Source organism: Leptinotarsa decemlineata, unplaced genomic scaffold (genome assembly GCF_025532065.1).
Source record: "Leptinotarsa decemlineata unplaced genomic scaffold, Ldec_3_MD MMD2_tig00004307_RagTag_RagTag, whole genome shotgun sequence".
NCBI lineage: Eukaryota > Metazoa > Arthropoda > Insecta > Coleoptera > Chrysomelidae > Leptinotarsa > Leptinotarsa decemlineata.
This window is the reverse complement of record NW_027412606.1, coordinates 763,657-788,012: the sequence shown is the minus strand read 5'-3', so window position 1 is coordinate 788,012 and position 24,356 is coordinate 763,657. Positions and strand designations below refer to the sequence as shown.

At 33.6% G+C, this 24,356-nt stretch overlaps 1 protein-coding gene and 1 long non-coding RNA gene across 2 annotated transcripts in view; one reads left to right on the top strand and one right to left on the bottom strand.

Annotated features, from left to right (window-relative positions):
- Positions 1-24,356, top strand: part of LOC111516201 (lachesin) — a 278,815-nt gene that overhangs the window by 33,706 nt on the left and 220,753 nt on the right. The window lies entirely within an intron of this gene.
- LOC111515101 (uncharacterized) lies at positions 7,086-11,914 on the bottom strand. The gene is made up of 2 exons (XR_002723476.2): positions 11,667-11,914; positions 7,086-7,582 (listed from the first exon to the last, which is right to left on the bottom strand). It is a non-coding gene; the product is annotated as an uncharacterized lncRNA (long non-coding RNA).

Genomic DNA, 24,356 nt, shown 5'->3' with positions numbered 1-24,356 from the left:
GTACTACCAACTGTCGAAAGTGCTCGCAGATAATTAATAGAAGATATAAAGCTTCAAATCCTTTTTTCAGTGTCACCGATAAAGTCCGCATCAAATGGGAAACTTTTTTATTTATCGTTTTATGTGAAATTTGATTTTGACAGTAGATTTTGCTTAAGAAATGATGTCAAATGGCGTCTACAAAATAGGTCACGTGATTTCCTTAACCTGTCAAAATTGACATTTAAAAAAAGAAACATCGAAAAAGGACATTATTCTTCAAAATATCCAAAAATATTGAACGATAAAAACATTTTCTTTTGTAATTTTATACCCGCACACCAAGTTTCGAACCCATAATAAGTATTTTATATTTTCACTATTTTTCCGTACTCCTGCTTTTTCTACTTATCAAAATTCAAGCACACCTGTACTAAATCATTTATTTTAACTAAACTCGTCACCGAATTTCTTTTTTTGTAATATAATAATATTTTAAGAGCCTCTTTGATGTTAAAAACAAATTTTGAAAAATAAAAGTTGTCAAACTTGATGCAAAGTTCATCTAGTTTCAACGGGGCTTTCAAAACTATACAGTACTTGAGTTTTTTAATGAGCAAATGGCCTCACAATATGAATTAGAACAAAACGGAACATTAAGAAACAATATCTTAGAGTGTTTATTGTTTTTTTAACAAAAAATACAGTGGAATTTAATCTTAATTAAAAGGAACTGAAAATAAACATGTACCTATAACTAATAGCAAAAAAACACGAAAAAAAGAATCACGACATTAAATACACTACATTTCTGTATGTCTTCCATCGCGTTCTATGCAGATAATTGTCCTTCTTGATACATCTTTTATTGAGTTGCTGATACTCACAGGGTTTATGCTTAAAATAGAGTTTCTAATAACAGTTTCTAGGTGATTCACGTCACGAAAAGGTCTTTGTTTATAAACGATTTGTTTTAAGTAACCCCACAAGAAAAAATCTAGTGGGGTTGAATCTGGCGACCTAGGCGGCCATATTTGCTCCATATTTCGTCCAATAACTTTGCCCCTAAACATTTCTAATAGTTTCTCTTTGACTTGTCTTGAACTATGAATACGAGCCCCGTCACATTGATACCACAGACTGTGTCTTATTTCAACCGGCATATTGTCCTCTATATCACTGATCTCAGTATTTAGAAATTGCAAATAATCCTGAGAAGTTAAATTGTGTCTAAAAAAGAATGGCCCCATTACCTGATTATTTAAAACACCGCATCACACATTTGTTTTAAATGAATATTGGTCCCGACATTCTATCACAAAATGAGGATTTTCCTGAGCCCACCACCTACAATTCTGGGAACTGACTACGCCGTTCGATGTGAAGGTAGCTTCGTCGGTCCATAGGATTTTGTAAGGAAATTTTCTGTTCAATTCTACTTCTCCTTGGTACCAGAAAGAGAAATCTAGTCGAACATCGAAATCTCCTTCCTTTAAGGTATTTATAAATTTGGGTTTGTAGGGTTTGAATTTATTTTTATGTAAAATTGCTCTTACGCTTTCTCTTTTAATGCCAGTTCTACCTACAATATTGGTAATACTTGATTTTCCCTGTTCGATAACATCCAGGCAGACATCCAACTGAACCTCATCATTATTGCGTGATGGATTATGACGTTTTTTAAAAGTATTTTCAACTGAACCAGTCAGTTAAAATTTTTTTAAAATCCTACTTACAGTGGATTGCTGTACATGTCTACCAGGATGTCTTGCGTTAAAAATATCAGCCACTTGTCAATGCAATGTGTTTTCACCACAAATTAGCACAATTTCAATTTTTTCTTGTAAAGATAACATATTATTTTAATTTTCATACAGTACATTGAACTAACGGGCATTAATTTATTCAGTGACAGTGACGTTTTCTAAAACACATTATGTAGTTTCATATTTTTTCACAGCCTACCCAGTTTTTTTAAATTAGTGTTGTTAGCGGAGTAGGTAAATGTAAATACTATGAGTTTTTTTCTTTTATTGAATGGGCTTCAAGAATCACGAAATGATGTTTCCTAATGTTCCGTTTTGTTCTAATTCATATTGTGAGGCCATTTGCTCATTAAAAAACTCAAGTACTGTATAGTTTTGAAAGCCCCGTTGAAACTAGATGAACTTTGCATCAAGTTTGACAACTTTTATTTTTCAAAATTTGTTTTTAACATCAAAGAGGCTCTTAAAATATTATTATATTACAAAAAAAGAAATTCGGTGACGAGTTTTTTTAAAATAAATGATTTAGTACAGGTGTGCTTAAATTTTGATAAGTAGAAAAAGCAGGAGTGCGGAAAAATAGTGAAAATATAAAATACTCATTATGGGTTTGAAACTTGGTGTATGTTTCACTAACGATAAAAATAAAATATAGCTGAGGCACCAGTCAATCTAATAATAACACTGATGATTTTCAAACAAGACTCAACCTCTAACGGAAGCAAGAAACTCTTTGGAAGGTTCGAAATAGATGAACATTTCAACCTAGCAGACCACTGTTATAATATTCATGCAGTCATTGTTCACTATGGTTCTGGCGTTGAATGTGGTCATTATTACGCCTTGGTCAAAGAAGAAACGGACTGGTTTAAGTTTGACGATAGTCGTGTCACGAAGTGTTCTGGCGATGCATTGAATTTATTGGAGCCTCTGGAGACACCCTACATTTTGTTTTATGAGAGAGAGGACATTGTTAGATCAAGATCTTCAGATGATGTGGTGCTGCAGGTTTTTCCGGGTTTTCCTGCAGATGAAAAAGCAAATGCGCCACTGGAATCAATGAAGTCGCCCCGGAGCGCCAATTATTTTTTATTGTTGTATTTATTTTATTTTCTGTATATATATATATATATATATATATATCAATTTGTAGCTAATAAGTTGCTAATAGGTTCCAAAACAACGATTTTGTTGCTCGTGCCGATCCCTTGAAATCGCAAATAATGCTATCGTGAAATCAAGGTAGCGTAAATCAATAAATTATATATATATATATATATATATATATATATATATATATATATATATATATATATATATATATATTTTCTTATTAGTCAGTGGGCTATGCTAAATAAGAAAGTTTTTCTTCCTTATTCAGAGGAATCGGGCAAATTACGGATATGCAGTTGGTTAGTACCTCGTCCACTAGATGGAGTGACAGTTTGTGATGTTCGCTCCAACTTCAGAAGAGGAATGAAATACTGTGAAAGAATTCCGATTTTCAATTATGTAATATCATTGACTTTAGGTCGATGATGGTCACTATCTTGCACTGATGAGTGGCTAAAAAGCCCGAAACCGATCTGCAAGTGTGCCCGTTCCAGAATTGAAGGTCAACTCTTTCAGTTGTATTGCCAATTGCATATGCAGGAAATTTTCTGTGAAGCTGATCGGCCGAGCGGCCGATCGGTTTCAACTATTTTGTTGTATTTCGGTGTATTCGAGTATACTCCTGATGAACAACAAATTTGAAACACTATATATTCTGAGGAAAACCAGTTTCAAAATAGCAAGAACGTGAAAAATAAAAAAAAAATTGAAAATCGGCCGATCGGTTTCAACTATTTTGTTGCTGTTACTCAAGGTGTATTTAAGTCTACTCTTGGTGAGCAACAAATTTAGAACATCTTTAGTTCCAGGAAAAAACAGTTTCAAGATAGCAAGATCATGAAAAATTTAAAAAAAATTATTTGAAAATGTTTCGCTGTATCCAAAATTTAGTAACTAAATAGCAACTAAATATTCTGTAAAGATCAAAGGGAAAGTATATAATTCATTGAGATACCTTGATATCACAATAGCATTATTTGCGATTTCTAAAGATAGACACGAGCGTTGTTTCGGCAACTAATTAGCTACAAATTGATGTATTTTTTTTTGCAATTCTGCTGGATTCGCCTTGCTGCTCGTATTGATATTTGTTGATTGGTAGAAACTGGGTTGATATTTCTCTCTGTTAGCAGCTGTCGTAAACTTGTACAAACTAGACACAAACGTTTCAAATTCGATTCCTAGCATGTTGATTATCATTAATTTTTCAAAAAGTGGTGTACATGAAACTTGACAAATTTCAAGATTCTCTTTGAAAATGATTTGTGATTGAAATACATCCAATTTTCCTTCAGAGTAATCTTTATAGCTTTCAAACTGATGGAAAGTTCAAAGATGAACCTCATTCTAACAAAAAATTGTGGGAAATAAATTCTGATGAGCGAAATTATGAGAGTGCAGAATCACGGTTTTCGAAAATATTCTTATCAATTTGAAATCTCTGCATGCTGTAATTATCAGGACCTCATCTCAAACATCCATACCAAGCATAATTCAACTAAAGCTGGAATATTTCAGACAATATTCTCGCTTCAGTTGATTGCTTCCGTTTATGTCAAATTACTGAAATTCTTTCCCGTTGAATAGATAGGGAATTTCATTTGGTAGACAGCAATCGGATTTTCCCGAACGTTGGCTAATAGTCAGTTTTCAATTCAGTTGAGAAAAATCATGGTTTATCATGTAGAAGTTTCAGATTTGATATAACGAATGTCGGCAGCCTTAATTTTCCTACAGTTACCACTGTAGTCATATTTTCAATCCTATATTTGAGCGAATCAAAGTTATCGGGATCAAAGTAGTCATTTTTAATAATAATAATAATAATAATAATATTTACTCACACACAAGGATAATAGTACAAAATTTCTAAAATTAACGGTGAATAAATTTACAGCTTACAAAGTACAAGTACTTGTTTGTAAGTTTTAAAAGAAATACATAAGACATTACTAATTGAAACGAAATATAAATACAGAGAGTGTATAAGTTTATCTAATAAAATGATCTAAAATTGAAATCTAACAGCAAAAACATACTAAAATATCTACATTGAAGAATTCAATGGTAAAAATGCCATTACTTTTATTATACTTTTTTTTTTATTCTATTCATTTTAATCCATTGCCTATTTGATTTAACTCTCTATAATTTCATGAAAATAGTTTCTGCTTGTATTTTGTACATAATGAATAAGAGTTTTTTTGAAACGGTGTGCGCAGACCTCATTTTTAATATCATTTGGCAATGTATTAAACAACTTAGGCCCAAGATATGGATAGCTTTTTTGCCCGATCGACTTATACATAAGGGGTAATTTGTAATTATATTTATGCCTAGTTGAGTAATTATGGTTTTGCATTATCAACTCAGATCTGTATATAAATTGTCTCAGATTTGCTTGTATGTAATATAATTGTCTAACATCATTAACACCAGCTTCACAAAACAGCAAGTCACTAGAATATCTTCTATTCTTATTGAGAAGAATTTTGAGGAACCGTTTTTGCGAGATTTCCAGTATATTGTAATAACTTTTCGAAAGACCCCCCAACCAATGATTCCATAATTCAAATGAGATTCTACTAAACTCTTATATATCATTATTTTTTGCTTGATATTGAGATATTGCGTCAGTTGTTTGAATTTGTACAGGATACAGCGTAACTTTTGAGTCAGAAATCTCACATGTTGGTCCCATTTAAAGTGACAATCTAATACAATACCAAGGTATTTGATATTTTTTTCTTGATTCATTTTATATTTCTTTTGGATCATGATATCAAAGGTAGGGAGTGCATTTTCAAAGCTACTGAAGGGTAAGTGAACTGTTTTGTTGAAATTGATTGACAATAAGCGATGATCAAACCACAATTTTATTTCTGTCAGGTCATTTTCAATTTTTAATTTAAGTTCATACCAATTATTGTCATTATATATTATAACGGTATCATCCGCAAAGCTAACGATCTTTCCGTTTCTCTCCAATTGAAAAATATTGTTCAGATATATCAAGAACAATACAGGCCCTAAAACCGTGCCTTGGGGTACACCACATGTGATTTCTTGTTCTTCACTTTCACTATCTTGTATTCGTACTTTCTGTTTTCTCTTCTTCAAATAACTTCTGAAAAACGAATGTGCTGTACACCTTATTCCCAATTCTTCAAGTGTGTCCAGAAGAATGGAATGATTTGTGAATTGACTGAATAAGGTGTGTACGTTCTCATGTGAATAAATAGGGAGTGGCAGAGAGGTACCTGAATTTTATAAAGGTTGAGTATTCAAATTTGATTGTATATCAATGCCCTCTGATATCAAAAAAACTAAAAGGCAGAAAACTTTTTCAATCCGGTCAGTCAGTAGTCGAAGCAGGTTATGTAAAGAATATATGACTGGTAGTATCAACTCTGTCAACAAAAAGTGGTGAATAACGCAAAAAGTAAATCAATGAACTGTATCTACAACATGGAATGTTCCATTATAGAGCCCAGAGCCCTTATTACAAAAATAATTGAAGAAAAAAGTTCATCTTTCCAAATTACAGGGGGGAACCCTCAATATCACAAAATGAACAAATTGAATTTGGCCAGATTGTATGGTTAAGTGAATTCGCAAGTGGTATCAGCTACTGTGAATGTGATGGATTCTTGTCTATTTTCAAAACGACAAAATAAATTAGAATCCATCCCATTGAATCTGCTTATGCTTGCTGCGTATTTCTAAGAACAGGTTGTGGAAGGAAGAGTGTTTTTTGAACTTGTTAAGGCCAAATCAAGAATAGCCCAAAAAATATAACCCTAGGAAGATCAAACTGTTTGATCTTCTTCTTGAAGATGAACACTTGGTGATCGAAACACGTGTCGGAGTGCTAAAATGACTGTTTGGTGTTGGTGAAGAACTACAGTAACATTCATTACACTGTCTCCAGAATAAAAAGAACTACAATTGTCTTTTTTTATGTAAAAACAAATGCCTGCATGAATCACGAGGTTCAGCTTTACATAAGTATCGTATAGCTCTCTTCTGTAATATAAATAAATATTTCAGTAAATTAAAAAGCCACACACACGCCGTGAGTGAAGGATTTCGTGCTCCAAAATATGGACAGTTATTGAATCGTCAAGTTTTGATGCAATAAAATGAGAAAGAATTTTGTGATAATTTAAAACACTTACCTATGAGCTGTATAGGTATACTTGAATTCACAATAAAGTACTAGATGAGTATTAAGTAACAACATTTATTCATAAAAATAATTGAGATATAACAATTCGTAGAATAACATCACACTCAATATCCACCTCAAGAAAATAACAACATTTTCATGTTCCTCTCAAGAAACGAACTACTGTCTAGATTATTCGAAAAGAACCCAATAAAATATTCAATGTATATCAACTAATTACAAAATTTAACATAATTTTTGTTATCACAGAAAGACAATACAGAAAGTTCATTCATTTCAAAACACTTATCTGCAAAAAAGTTTACTGTTTGTTGACAAGCTGTCAAAGCAATCCATAATTCCCAATACGAACGTCGAAAATATTATCATGAAGTAGATTAAGACTTCACGTAATAGCATGACATACAAAAATATCATCTTGAAATAATAATATAAGAAATATGCTGTGATTTCGAACATTGTTAACATCGTGTGGCTTCTTGGCTTGTGAATTGACTTCCTGGAAGAATTTTCGTTGCCACTGCTGCTTCGAATTCTGGAACAAGTTTCAGTATGTTACCAATAATGGAAATAATAGTGCCATGCACTCATCCAATAAATCATTAACTATCGATAATTCATCGAGATGATTCAGATGATGATTTTCAGATGATTCAACAATAAGCTTTGCATGGATTGTTTATTGGTTATATTAGGAAACGCTAGTTGAAATCAATGAAAGAACAAATAGAATTAAAATTGTTAGCTGAAATATCAGTTATATCAAGAAATAAAACGTGAAATGAAAATGCAATAAAAGGAATAAAATGATTAAAATAAAAGATGAGAATGACCACAAAGTGAAGAGGAATAAAAATCAAAATGAGTATGATATTGACAATTCAACGAATGAAAATAGAAATAGAAAAAACTAAAAAACTAAAAAACAATTCAAATCGAGTTACTTCACGACGTTTCTATTGTTAGTATTCACAATTGTATTCGGCTGATGATTGGACTATTTCTCCAAGAGATGACTATTTATAGGTCATTCGAATGCTTTCACTGCGTATCTCTACGCTAACTTGGCTATATGCGTCGTAGGATAACATGTATGCGGCTTCTTTGAACTTCCTCTCAAACCAGTGGTCCTCACTGTGAATGATCTCAGCTCGGGACCACGTAATGTTATGTTGATGACTCCAAACATGCTCTGCTATTCCCGATTTACTGGTTTTTTTCTCGTTGTGTGTATTTCTTGTACTCGACTATGCGGACTTTCAATGGCCGCTTAGTTTTATCGATATAAAATTCGCCGCACTCACTGGATATTCAGTAAAAGTGATTCTTGGAATCGCAGTTCGCGTTCGGTGGATTGGTTTTCGAGAGGCTGCTAGAGGTCCTGATGTTTTACTTGGATTCTTCTCATTCTTTACGACAATCCTCTGACGTAGGGAAGAGCAAGCACTGGTTATGGTGGTTTCTCTTCTTCGTGAAGCTCTTGCTGTCTTTGCCAAAGTGATGACGGAGTTAGTTCCATCTTCCTGGAAAGGACAGGATGGACGATGACCTACGAGGACAACTCCTCGGAAGGATGTACAATGGATCATATGTGGCCTGAGTGCTGTGGCCCTCCCTACTCTACAGATACAGAAAACCAACACGCTTTCATCGACTTCACTTGTATGTTTGGACAATTTGGACTCGATTTTGGTTAACTACAAAGGAACAGATTCATTTTCAACTTTGTACACTTATCAAGAGTCGGTGGCGATGCAGTAATTCCATAAATCTTTCTCGTTATTCTGATCAGGATCGCCACTTTCTCTCACACAGTCTCAATAGCAAAACAAACCCGAAAATAAAGAATAACTCTAAACTGATTTAATTAAGATTGTGTTCAACATCGATAATGAGTCCTATGACTTTATGAAACTAATGGCTTTCAATAAGTCTGAAATCAGAATAAATCTGTTTATAAAAAATTCATCATGTTGTTGAAATCCGTGGGGGGCGAAATATTCATTGTTATATACAGAGTGGTCTAACGAAAAGTATGCACCTTGCTGTTCTCCTTTTTTTGTAACTTAACGCAAAAATGCTCGGACAGGTCAATTTTGCTTCTGAGGGGGACACATTTTAGATGTATTTTTCTACCTGTGCCTTCAACCCCCTAGCGAGGGTGAGTAACAACCCTAAAATTTTAAATAGAAAACGGGGTCGAGTGATATATCATTTGAAAGGGCACAAAATTATCTTTCCAATGATATCTAATTTGTTGTATTTCACTCAAACATGTAGGTATTATGAATAAAAACAACTACAACCCAGTACTTTGAAATGTGTAATTGACTTAGTAGAATTCTACTTCAGCAAATGCTGAAAATGTGACCCATTTGCTTCCATACAATAATCCAGATTTTGTTCAAATCTATTCCTAACATTCTGTAGCATATCAGGTGTTATAGTTCTGCACTCTGCTGTAACTCGTTAGCGAAGATCTTCTATGGACTCGGGCTGCGTAGCAAAACATTTATTTTTCAAGTGTCCCCAAAGGAAAAGGTCTAAAGGCGATAAATCAGGTGACCTGGCAGGCCATTCGATGGGGCCTCTCCTTCCAATCCACTGTCCAGGAAACCGGTCATCTAAAAACTCTCTCACCGGAGCAACATAGTGAGGAGGTGCTCCATCTTGCTGAAAATGAAGCCGATCATCATTATGATTTTGGTCATTTTCAATTATTTCTGTTATGAGAGGATCAATTGTATCTTCAAGCATGTTCAGGTAGACCTCACCAGTTAAATTCCCAGGAATAAAAAGTGGCCCTACGATATGACTACTTAATATGCCACACCAGACATTGTTTTTTTGAGGGTACTGGGTATGGACCTTTCGGAATAAGTGTGGGTTACTGTCATCCCAGTAACGGCAATTATGCCTATTCACAGCTCCATTAAAAAAAATGTACTCTCATCGGAAAAGCACGTGTTGAATGATAGGTGCGGATCATCAATTAGTAGCTGGCTCAGTTGTTCACAAAATTGCAGCCTTCTATCAGGATCATCTTCATTGAGTTCCTGTACTAATTTAATTTTGTACAGATGAAATTTATACGCTTTTAATATCCGTATCCGTATTATGGACGAACGGGAGACACCTGAGGTTGCAGCAAGCTGACAGGTACTTTGAGTATGATCCAATTCAACATGTCCCAAAACAGCGACTTCCACTGCTTCATTTCTTTTCGGTTTCCGTGGCTGGTGTTTCACATTACAGACAGATCCACTATCGACAAACTTTTGGACTAACTTGGCAACGTACGAATCATTCACATTTTTCCCGGGATGACTGTTATTAAAGAGGCGAGCAGTAAGTCTAGCACAACTTTTATGTTGATAATAAAGTTCAACAATTTCAACTCGTTCAGGAATGGAATAAACCATTTTTACAGTAAAGTTGAAATAATTTCAAAAGCAACCGAACTGAATCAATGAACGTTTGCCTAAATTCTTTTTGTACACTTATCTGCTGTTGTTATTTGAATCAAAAAACGCACGAGAGAATTTGAGGAATATAGTAGTGATAAAAATGCCGTTTTTTCCGCATTTTCATTAACACCAAAAATATCGAGTAAATGTTCTTGCTTTTTTTATAACTATTCAAGTAAATACAACAAATTAGGTATCATTGTAAAGAGAATTTTGTGCCCTTTCAAATGATATATCACTCGACCCCACTTTCCATTTAAAATTTTAGGGTTGTTACTCACCCTCGCTAGAGGGTTGAAGGCACAGGTAGAAAAATACATCTAAAATATATCCCCCTCAAAAGCAAAATTGACCTGTCCGAGCATTTTTGCGTTAAGTTACAAAAAAAGGAGAAAAGCAAGGTGCATACTTTTTGTTGGACCACTCGATATACTTGGTTAGGAGCTGTTTGCCACATTGGAGCCAGAATAAAAATATAATTTGAAGCTCACTTACAACAAAATAGATTCATTCTTTCAGACTTATTGAAAATAATCAGTAACATCAAGCCATAGGTCATATTATCGATGTTGAAGACAATCCCAAATCAGCTTCGAATTATTTTTGATTTTTCATTTTGTGTTGCTATTAAAGCGTGGTATTTATTTTTTCCAAACTAATATCCATCAATTCTATTTATTTTTTTCTAGATTTCAAATCATATTGAAATAATATTAGGCAACGGAAGTTTAAACTAGTGAAATTCTCCTTGAAACATTGGCAACCACTTTCAAACAAACATTATGTAATAATGTCTACAACTTGTTGAAAATACTCAATTCAACTGGCATTTTTCATATGAAGTTTCCGTTAATGGAAGAATGGATTCAGAATTTTATTTTGTTTCCAGTAGGAACTTGTTTGCGATATCGAACTTATTTTATTCGTTCCAGTTGATCTTTATTGATCAATGGCAGGTTACGGTTGAGATAGAAAATATGAAATCTATGAGATAGAAACCCAAAATGGAGTGATAGCGATAATGGAGACTGACAGAAAATTTATATAATTATTTACAATGACTGATGCAGAGGCTGAAAATTATTTCGGAAAATTTTGACAGTGCATTGAATATATGAATTTATCATTTATAGGTGAATTATAAAAACGTACCTTTTCTTTTAACTGTGAAATTTTCCACCAAATTTTATTCTAGAACCACTTTGAAATCGCCAAATAGCGTAAGAATACCAAATACCGAACGAATCGTTTTATTTGAAACTTATATACCTACCATCAACGAAAAAATATGTTTGTGAATGAATTGGCAGTCTACATTTTTTGCTATCTTGTTTATGAAACTAATAATTATTCATAGGTTGGGTTGATAAAGTATTCTAAGAAATATTATCTGACTCAAGTTATCAAATTTGATTGTGATAGGAAGCCGATTTATAGTACAAATGATTATTTTCGTGGTTTTTTAACTGATAGGAATCAAAGAATGGAACCGTTTGAACAAATGAATTTTCGTGACCTGAAATGTGAATGAAATAATGGTTTGAGTTGGAATAATGAATAAAAGATGAAATAATAAAAATGACCCAACTAGCAATTTTGTATTTTATAATAGTTGCGGAAACGTTTCGGAGAAACAAATTGTAAAACTACATTCCTCCCAGAAATGTTTTCAATGTGTTCATAAAACTGCTATAAATAGGAAATTGGCACCGTTTTATAAAACATTATAGTTATTATCAATATTTTGTAAGGCCTTTTACAAACACTACAAAACAGTTTTATAAACATTTTGGCAGTTACTATAAAATTTGTCTAACACTCTTGAAAAGTACTTTTGTAAAGACTTCCCTTACTGCACTTTTGCAACATATTTAAGCGATACCTATAAAATAATCAGAAGACAGTTTTATTAGAGTTTTCAAGTAGTTCCAACTGGGCATTATAAAATATATTACAGTCGAAAACGATAACAATAAAGTGAAAAAGTGTTAAAAATGTTTTCTTGAAGACGCGAGAAGTAATTTTGTTTTGGACACTAGGAAAATATAATTGATATGTCACCAACTGAAAATTAAGAAATAGAAAGGTTGAAACCATTTTAATATTTCACTTTTGCACTCATAAAACTGTTAAAGACAATGTTTGCGTTTCGAAGATTGATATTTTTACTGCAAATGAAATTTTATTGACGAATATATAGCTTATCATTAGCAAAATTTAAGCGCGCCACTCATTTATAAACGTTTTCGGTTAATTATCAATTATACAAAAATTCACTCTGTCGAAGTATCAATTTTCCAGTCAAAAACTTAACTCACTTCATTCTAAATAAAATAATGTTATAATATTTATATATTTTTTAGCTGTAAATATCACTATATGTGCGGTATTTCATATTTTCAACTCATCTAATTTCAGTATCCCGGATCGCTATCATTTAAAATGGCGTCGTTCTATAAAATAAATTGGTATCAGTAGCAAGCATTTCAACGTATTTTAGCTACTATGCTACCCCTATAAAACTGTTGAGAAACACTTAGTTCTGGGAGTGATGATATTGCGGCAGAGTCGGACTACTTTTAAAGCTGTAGGTTTCTACAAAAGTGGCTTGTATGAATAAAGGATTCCTCACATACAGTTTGGATAAATATTATCTGTCGGGATGTTTTGGTTGAAAAGTTTCTTTCATCGATTATAAAGGCTAAAAACGACGGGTTTTAACCATTATAATAACCTTTTCCTGTTTTTTGCAAAAATAATTGAAGCACTAGGTTAGGTGGGATAGTTTTAAGTGTTTTTTTTAGTATTTTCAATCTACATGGCGACTCAAAGCTTCCAGAAAGTTTTTTTATGGAACACCAAGTCATTTCTTCGTCTATTTGAAGCACTTCGAACTGAATCTGAAACTATTATATACCCCCCAATAAATGTTCAAAATGGCCGCCATTGAGTTATTATTTATTTTCATTTATATATTCGGGATATAAACAGAAAAATCCACTACAGTATACACACAATGGAATTATTATCAAATTGAAAGTATAACATATATATACACAAATATATGCATATCATAGTGTCTAAAATTAAGGATGAATTAAAAATATTGAATTTATTCATGGGGTACCTATACTCAATCAAAATCAAATATTTGGAAGTTGCTGAAGAACTTATTTCCACCACGATATCGATGGTGTCCCACTTGAATAACTTAACAAAAATATTCTTACTGAACATAACTAAAATTTTGAAACATTTTTCAAAGCTGTGATTAGGAATCGATGTCAGCTGGTTGTTCTTAAATGCTGCATTTCATTCTTGGTGGCAGTAAATATAATCAATAATCAACTACTTCCTTCCTTTCTTTGTAAAATTCCCACATTTTTCTGTATCACATTTTTCTGTTTTCCTTATTATTATATGTATTTTAACCTATTATCAGTTACCGAGAATGTAATCAATATCTTATGGTAGTGAAGTTACTCCGCTGGAGACAAAATATAAATAATTATTCACTTTATTTATCATCAATTAGGATGTACTATGTGTATAAACAAAATTTCCTCAACAAAGTAATATTAGTAAACACATTCTTGAGTGTTTATTCAATGATCGTTATCAGTGTGACTTGCAATATAATTTATATGGAAACAAACACGTGCGTATTAGACAACGAGGTTAACAATAAAATACTTGAACTTTGATATCGTCAGTGCAAATGAACCGTATAGTAGTGATTATTTTCATCATAATATTTTTTTCAAATCGATGGGTCCCTCGAATCCCAATACATCATGATTTTAGGAACAAAACGTAACCAAAACGTTACGTTATTAGTCATACGTATTATATGCACACTATATGCACACATTGTTGTTATTGCATATACTTTTTTGATCAATTTGAACTACCCTTTTGTATACTGTTGGGACGGCAACCTGGTGGGTTAACGTGGGTGGTTTACTCCACTAACTCAATCGACCGCTTTGCTTTAAATCACACGTTGAAAAGTATAGTCGAAGTAAACGGTATTGTGCACACTTAAAGTTGTCGGCACTCTCAAAAGCCAAAAAACCGATACATAGAAATGAACCGGCTGCAAAATAGTCCGCGTGGACTGTAGAATTGACGGTTCGTATTGGATAATTTTTACTAACCGAGTTTTATGATTGGCTGAAGTGTCATAAAATTGAATTTGAAGTCATGTTACGGTCACGAATAGAAATCGGAAATGCGGTGATGTTTATCGCCGTCGTGTTCAGTTCAGGAACTGATCGCGATTTGAGTATTGAAATTTGATATTGGTGTAGTTATAATTACTCAAAATTTTTGTCATCTGTTCAAAATGTGGCGTCATTGGACAAGTACTGATAGTAATAACGAGTGTGATAACAACACAGACTTTTTCCAGTGTCGTGATCCCAATATCGATGAACGTCAATTTTCCATTTCTGGCAAACTATTTAACGGATCAACCTGAAAATTCCACAATATGCATAAGTCAATATGATCTACACGCCTAAAATATTTCAGACGAAGCGGCGTTGTCGCTTCTACTATAAAGTAGCGGCTTCTTTGATTTTTCAGAAGGAACACCCCGTATGTAATATAATATTATGATTCATTATCACTTTGTCAACAAATTCATATACTATTTCCCTCATGCATAAAAGTTCATGTTTGGTAAAAAAAATATCGAAATTAATTTATATCTTCTAAACGGTAATAGATAGGTATAGGGAAATAGTATATGAATTTGTTGACAAAGTGACAAAGAATCATAATATGATATTATATATGGGGTGTTCTATTTGAAAAATCAAAGAAGACGCTACTTTATAGTAGAAGCGACAATGCCGCTTCGTCTGAAATATTTTAGGCGTGTAGGTCATATTGATTTATGCATACTGTGAAATTTTCAGGTTGATCTGTTAAATAATTTGTCAGAAACGGCTAATTAACGCTCATCATGAAGAGGCCTGTTTAAGAATCTACATCTCAAGTTTGGTTTCGAGGAAAACAAACTATTACAAGCAACATCAGATTTGACCTTATAAGCGCAAGACGCCATGTGATACAGGATTACCAAAACCTTCAGATGTTCATCTCATAATATCATTGAAAAAAATAATATACGACTCTCGAAAAATTAATGAGATTCCTACAACTGAAATCATAAGGAAGAAATTGAATACTTCATGCCATAACGTGAGCTACTGTGACAAAATTCTTCAGAATTTGATGAAGAAACTAGGATTTAGATTTGAAATAATAAAAAACCGTCAAGCAATTATGGAAAGTAGACATACGATAAATATCATAATTCCAAAAAAAAAAATATGCAGAGATCACTGCAGACCTTCGGAATTAATATAATTGTGATGATGAATTGAAAACGCTGAAAAAAATATCCCATTTCCGTATTTTCACCAACAGGAAATAAAGGATTATTTTACCAATAAAGTTGACAATAGGTAACCCAAAATCACGTTATTGTAAGGGTTTTTATGAAGATATCTCTTTAAGAATACAAACAACTGCAATAATTTCAATTCTTTATGAAATGACTTATGAATCATGTAGTTATTTCAGTCATCTGAAAGACGTGAATTTTGAAGTGTTTCATGTACTTAATTTTCATGCTTCAAATATGAAGTGATACATATTTCATAGGAAACGTATCTTATCGGTTTCCTGTAGTCATCAATATCAAATCACCAAGCTATTCGAATTCAATGGGGAATATTTTAAGAGATCAGTTTTTTCCGTGAAAACAGCGTCACATATTTCATATTTTGTCACGTTTCCGTTTTCATCTTCCTACATAATATTCAATGCTATGGACAATTTTGTATACCTTCCAACATACCAATATGGTTGAGAGATAATTGAGAAATTATCGCCCATCATATTTTGCAACAAAACCATTCCATAGACTCCAGTCCATTGAGATTAGTTAGACAAGTCAATAACAACAGGCATCTAGATGCCTATGAGAGTGTAGAAATAAGTAAACATAATAATGTTATGAATAACGATGGTGGACCAATACCTAATAGTATCCTATATAGCTTGTTGAAATTATATTTCATTCATTAGATTCACCTGACATTACGAAATAATTTAAAATAATTTAAGAGCAATATTATGAAATTGAACTCTATACCGGGTGTCCCACATTTTATATGACAGGCAATATCTGGTTTGTTGAAGGAGATACACAAAAATGTTTCATACAAAAGTTTCAGGAGTTCATGAGAGCTATATTTTGATATAATTTTTAAATATACAGGGTGTTTGGTGTAGGTGCTACAGACCAAAATTCCATTTTTCAAAATAGAACGCCCTGTATATCATTACATATTCAGATGCTACGTTAAATTCTGATATCATTTCATGTTTGGTTTTTGAAATTCGGTTACGGCGTTGTTGAGTTATTGCTTAAAATGTAAAGTCTTGAGAGCGACTATTATTTTTAAAAAATATCTCATACAATTATTCTCTCTGCATCAGATCACATGAAAATTAGTCAAAATTTTGGGTGTTCGAAGTAATGGTTTCAATTTTGAGTTGTGGAATTCAGTCAGGAATCATTCTGAATATAAAACAATTGCGAAATTGAAAGAGGTGTATTCGAAAACAAATCTTTAATTAATAACAATGTAAATAATATAACTTGATAAATCATTTCATAAGAATGGTAGGTACCTAGAAATAAGTCATAAAAATTGTTCAAAGTGATGCCCATTAGATATTATACAGGCTTCGAAACGTCGAATCACTTCTCTAATATCACTGCACGCTAGTCGAATTTTCATTTTCAGATCATCCACATTCAAAGGGGGAGTAGTGAAAACAATGTCTTTTAAATAACCCCATAGGAAAAAATCAAGCGGTGATAAATCTGGGGAACGAGTCGGCCACCGAATTGGACCCTTATTACCAATCCATCTATTTGGGTACGCTCTATCCAGATATTCAGTAACAACCTGTGAATTGTGAGGAGGAGCGCCATCTTGTTGCCAACAAATTCCTTGTCGCTCTGCTATGGGAATATCTTTCATCAACTGGATCAAATCATTTTCTAGAAAATGTAAATATCGCAATCCATTGAGATTTTCATTGAAAAAGTAAGGTCCTATGATGCGGCCATTGAACAATCCACACCATACATTAATACCACAAGTAGTTTGAAAATTACTTTCGCGGACCCAGTGGGGATTTTCTTGAGACCAATAGTGACTGTTATGTCGATTCACAACTCCATTATTGTGGAATCGCGATTCATCGCTCCACAAAATTTGACTGAATATGTTAGGACTTTCATGTAATATTACCTGAATACAAGCAATGAATTCAAGTCGTCGTTCAAAGTCCGTGGGTTTCAAACCTTGTACCAACTGAATTTTGAATGGGTGGTATTCATTTTCTTTCAGAATTCTCTGTACATTACATTTACTCACACCGACTTCTTTTGCAAAAGTACGGATAGAAACATGTGGATGAATAATAATATAAGCCAACACATTGATCTCTATATCTTCAGTTCTAATAGATCTCGTATGATGACGATGCTTTATAGTAGAAGGAAATGACCCAGTTCGCAATTTTTCTACAACTCTCGAAAAAGTCATTCGTGACGGAATGGGTCTGTCTGGAAAACGTTCTTGGTATTGACGTTGTGCTTGACGGCAGTTTTTCTGACATTCCCCAAAAATTAATAACATATCAATGCAATCACTTGGACCAAACGTGAAAGGCATACTGGAGTTTTCGCACAAAGAACACAGTTATTGTTTTGCAAAGAATCACTGAATCGAACTGACAAGTAGATACAATTCAACAACATTTGTTACTATGGCATCAACAAGCATAAGCTACTTGATGAAAATCTGCAATATAAAGCAATTCACCCTCAAGTTAGTCACATTCTCAAGAATTTCAATATTATATTCAACTGATATCGATATCGTATTGTAGAGGTGAAAATAATGGTTTGTATTCAGTAGTAGTTTAGTTCAATTCAATAAAAGATATAGACTGGATTCGTGTACGAGTAAATAAGTTTTTTTGAAACTTTATATTTAAGGAAAAGTGCAATAACTCAACAACGCCGTAACCGAATTTCAAAAACCAAACATGAAATGATATCAGAATTTAACGTAGCATCTGAATATGTAATGATATATAGGGCATTCTATTTTAAAAAATGGAATTTTGGTCTGTAGCACCTACACCAAACACCCTGTATATTTAAAAAATTATATCAAAATATAGCTCTCATGAACTCCTAAAACTTTTGTATGAAACATTTTTGTGTATCTCCTTCAACAAACCAGATATTGCCTGTCACATAAAATGTGGGACACCCGGTATAGCTGATAATATTTCAATTATTAGATTTACTCATCTATTGCATAAGGACACATTGTAGAATTGCCTTAAGACAAATAGATAAGGCAATTCGTGAAATTAATTTTAAATAGCTTATAGTGTTTTAGTCATTAGATTCACCTCACTATTACATATAGACACATTGCAATTTAAGACAAGACAGGCCATTTTTGCCTGATCATGATCGACGAAGGTTCTACTGCTGGAAACGTTATCGGGATGCTTGAAAAGATGGTATTCGGTGTTGCAGAGAGGTCTGAGAAGTATGGAGGGTGAGTCACAACTCCGACGGTCGATTCGTTCAATTTGTGGACCGTTATTTGTAAAACGTATGGATCGGCGTTGTCATGGAGCAGGATCGGATATGCTCTGTTGACCACGATAGATTTCTGCTTTGGTTGGTTTGTCCCGGTTGCAGAACCTAACCTTGGTCTTCCGCCATCCCACACACCATTTGTGATAGGTCAATCTCCACCAGGATCATCAAATCCTCGTCCTGAATAATGGTGAGTCGACCAGTTTGGGGCTCATCTTCGAGGCTATAATCTCCGGAACGAAATGTCGCAAACCAACGTCAAATAATGCGTTCATAACACTATCATTACCTGATGCCAGGTTGATTTTCCGGGCTGTTTCGGCAGCGCTACGGTTCAATTTGAATTCGTAGGGAAAAATTAGCCAAAAATCGCTTACTGAAGTACCATGTTATTTATTAGAGAAATAAGCATATAAAAATTGAACGAAACAACTATTACAACAACTGTTCAAAGTGACGACCCCCAAGAGCAATACAAGCTTCTGCTCTCCTCATCAAAGAATTCCGCACCCGATGAAAAATGCCCGGAGTGTTTCTCATCGTTTCGCAGCAAGCTATGATGCGATCCCTCAACATTTTCTCGTTTTCAATGGGGCTAGCATAAACTAGTGATTTTAGTAGTCTCCAAAAGAAAAAATCGACGGGATTGAGGTCCGGTGACCTCGGGGGCCAATGCTCAGTGCCTGCTCTTTCTATCCATCGTTGGGGATATGCTACATCTGAAAAAATTCTTGCTATCACACTGAAATGAGCAGTAGCTCCATCGTGCATAAACCAAGAGTGATTTCGGAGACCAATGGGAACATCTTCCATAAGTTGGGGAAGCTCGTGTTTCCAAAAATGTAGGTAAGCATCCCCTTTCAATCGTTAGGAGAGAAAATAGGGCCCAATTGAATAATCCCCTATACATTAAAATAGAATCTGTCTTGAAAATGAGTTTGAGTTATCGCATGTGGGTTATCTTCTGCCCAGATGTGGTTGTTATGGAAGTTCAAGAGACCATTTCTTGAAAAATCAGCGTCATCTGTGAAGGGGATTTTCGATAAAATTTGCGGAGGTTGTTCGACTTTTCTTTGAAGTCACTGCGCAAATTCGATACGTGGTTGGAAATCACGTAGCATAAGTGCCTGGACACGCTGAATATGATAAGAATATAATTACTGAGAACCGCCTTCTCCAGTTCTACAGTTCTTGTAGTCCGTGGCCGTCCTACTGCAAAATTTGTTTCAAAGCTTCCAGATTCGGAAAGTCGCTGGAAAAGATTCGCAAATGTCGCTGCACAAGGAGTCACGCGTTGGGGATACCTTTCCTGGTAGATAGGTCTGGCCTCGCTTGAATTTCCGTCTGCCAAGCCGTATGCAAAAACCATATCAGCCATTTCAGTATTCGTAAAGTCGGGCATGGTATAAAAAAAATCTCTTCATAAACTCCGAACTGTGGATTTGTCAATTAATAGTGAAAAATGTGACACCGAACTTCTATTTTTATAAACAAACTTTCATAGCCCACTCGATTAAATTAAATTAATTTGCAAGCGAATTATTGAAATCAAATTTGGCTATGTATCGATAAAGAAAATTGTAAATATCTCGAAAACCATCACCTCCAGCGTTGTTGAGGGGGTGTACCTTTTTTACTTGGAAAAGGTGCGGTAATTAGTTTTTTTTTATGAAAAGTACTAAAAGTTCACTGTCAAAAAAGTTAGGGCAATTTGAAATAAATAATGACAACGTACACAGCGCCCTCTAGATGTTACATGAAAATCTATAAGAAATTATGATTTCCCACGTCGAAAAAACCACGGGTACCGAATTTCGTGCAAATAACTTATTTTTTACAAGAGTTATTTCAAAAATCAAAAGAAAGTATTTGGCTTTCCATCTTGATACGAAAAAGTGTGTGAATCTTTCAAAGAAAGGAAGGAAGCATACAATTTTAAAAGAAGTAACTCTATACATAGATGTGTAGATCATGCAATTTTTCTTTCGTGTAATTCAATGTTTATATGAAAGTAGCTCTTTGAGGAGGGCTTTTTCTTTCAGTTTGTATCTGAAAGTTACTTTTTTGCATGCTCTACACATCTATGTATAGAGTTACTTCTTTCAAAATTGATAGTTCCCTTCCTTTCTTTGGAAGTAGCCAACATTTTTTCATATCAAGATAGAGTAATAGAAAGCCAAAAACTTCATTTCTCAATGTTTAGAGTATCGACATAGAACAGCAGATATTTATTGAGCTATGGAGCTACAAAAACACATGACATTGGAACGGACGAAACTTTTGAAACAAGCTAATATTCACAGAAATGTTATCTGAGAGGAAAGCGTATGATAGTCATAACTCAATTGATATTTTTGCAGTTAACTTTTAGGTGCTCAAATGTTAATGCAATTATCAGTATACTTTAGCTGTACCTCCCAATATTAGGTTAGAAACAAGAAATCGCATAATGCAGAAAATAATGGAATGGATAATTTTTTCCGTTGTTACTGTGAAACTTTGTGGTTACTGATATACTAATATTTCTGGCAGATACTCATTTTGAATGAATTCGTGAAGTTTCTACTTGAATTCAACGGGCAACGGAGAAACGGTTCTAAAGTTGATATTGCGAAAAACAGTACCGCTTTCACGAAATGAGGATAGTTTTTGTCAGCCCAACTTTCGAAGCGACAAACATGACAGGGGAATTAAAATAAACTGGAAATTCCACATGCTGACCTACTTACCGAAACTAAGTTTTAATCAGTTGTGAAAATGGAATGAATGTACAATAACTATGGAAATACGACCATCATCTGCTGAATGTTCAGATGGAATATTTAAGCTTTTATATGTTTCACATATATAAAAAGTAATGTTAGACTAGTTTCAGTTGAGGTTGATGAGCTCTGCTTTGAAAATCCCTTCAGATCACTTGTAAAACTCATATCGTGATCACCAGTCTTTAGGAAAGTCGATAACAATGCAAAAATAACATTTTTTTTTTATTTTACAAATGAACTATATAACAATTACGAAGACATCGTCCAAATGAAAATGAAAGAAATAAATGGAAATCAGTCACGATAATATGAAAACAACTTCATTTTTTCGATTTTATACATCTGGTTTTCAACTATTACAGAGAAGCTGGAGAGCCATACACAAAAAATTGATACATGATGAAAAACCAGCGAAAAAATACAAATATACGTAGGTTGCCTTGAAAAAACTCACAGATAATCCAAATTACCAAATATACCTTTGAGGAAGACAAAGAATTCATCTATGGTGGCTTGCTGGGGAATACAACAAACAGGACTAGCGACGAAATAAAAAGATACAGCAATTAGGCCAGGCGTACTATATTCTTTTGAGAAAAAAATTCCTTACAGGGCAAACTCAACGGAAATGGGTTGGAAAGGTAGTCAGTAATATTGGGGCAAGAATTCAACAGCTGAATGTTTGCAGGGGCGGAGGGGTGGGGGTGAAAAGGGGTGAAAAACGGTTTTTCGCGGTTTGCGGCCAAAATAATCATTTTAGAGGAAAAAGTTGAAAAGGAAAGTTGTGAATGATAAAAAAATCTATAACTTTTGTATTCATACTTTTTTCACATAACCTCAAAATTTTCGAGTAAAACGCGAAAAACCACTTTTTTCGTTTTTTATTTTTCATTTCACGAAAAAAAAGCGTATCATTATGAAAATTTGAGCAATTGTACCATTTTTTATCACAAATGAGTAGCAATTTTTTTTTGCGATAAGTTAATTAGTTTTTGAGAAATTCGCATTTTTTTCAAGTTAGTCAAAAAGGTTTTTTTTTGACCTAGACAACTTTCCCACCGCTCATTTTTTTCGTAATCACATCAGCTTTCACATGAAAAAATAAAAATATACTACTTTAAGCAAAAAAATTGTTGAAATGCAAAAAACCGAGAAATTGTACTTTTTTGTGATTTGTTTCATATTATGTAATTCAACAGTTTTCAAACTAAAATAGAGTCGAAAAATTTTTATTATAGAATATTTAGGATGCTTTGAATCAATTATCAAGGTTTTATAGTGGCAAATTGAACAAATAAAGCTTCAAATAAAATGTTTATTCGACAAAGATGCAGGTAACCATACATTATACATGAGATAATGAGAGGTTTTTTGCGTTTTACTCGAAAATTTTGAGGTTATGTGAAAAAAGTATGGTTACAAAAGTTATAGATTTTTTAATATCTACAACTTTCTCATTTAACTTTTTTCTCTAAAACAATGATTTTGTCCGCAAACCGCGAAAAACCGTTTTTCTTTCATTTTCACATCCACCCCTCCGCCCCTGCAAACATTCAGCTGTTGAATTTTTGCCCCAACATTACTGACTACCTTCCCAACCCATTCCCGTTGAGTTTACCCTGTAAGGAATTTTCCTGAAAAATCACTATTTTTCAACATAGTACGCCTGGCCTAAATAGCAAATAGAACATTCCTGGACATCTACAAGCCTCTAAGAGAACAGGTTTTGATATATTGGACTTAAACATGGACTCTCATAACGACAAGAGACTACTTGGTATATTTTTGGGAGGCACTTTTTGATTATACAAGTCAGTTCAGGCTCGTTTATAAATGTTCTTCTCTCCATGGTGACCATTCGATATTTCCATATGAATACAAAGTATCCATATTGAATACGACGCGTAATTCGATATTTACCAGATTGTATATTTCCAAAACTTCTCGCATAATAACAAATCGTTTCAGCTTGACCAAAAATTTAATCATCAATCTGTTTAACGGAATTCTTTGTTATTTCGCCACAAGTTATCAATCCGATATCAGAAAATTAAAATGATTCGTGATATTTCGATAACGAAAATAACACACAATGTATGTGAAAAGAGGCATCCGTATAGTTACGTTTTTTTTTCAAATGAATCAAACAACAAATCAATTTACTCTGCACTTTCATTCCATGAAATCACTGTTATACAAGATTGATCTATTTAATTACGAGTATTCCTGTTCATTATCAAATGGCTGAGCTCGGACTATAAGCAAGGATAATTGGAGCATCCACAAGCCATTACTGACCAGACTGATTGGCACAATTGAACAGCTGGATGCAATGTCAGCAGAAACCCAAATGATACTGCGGAATAT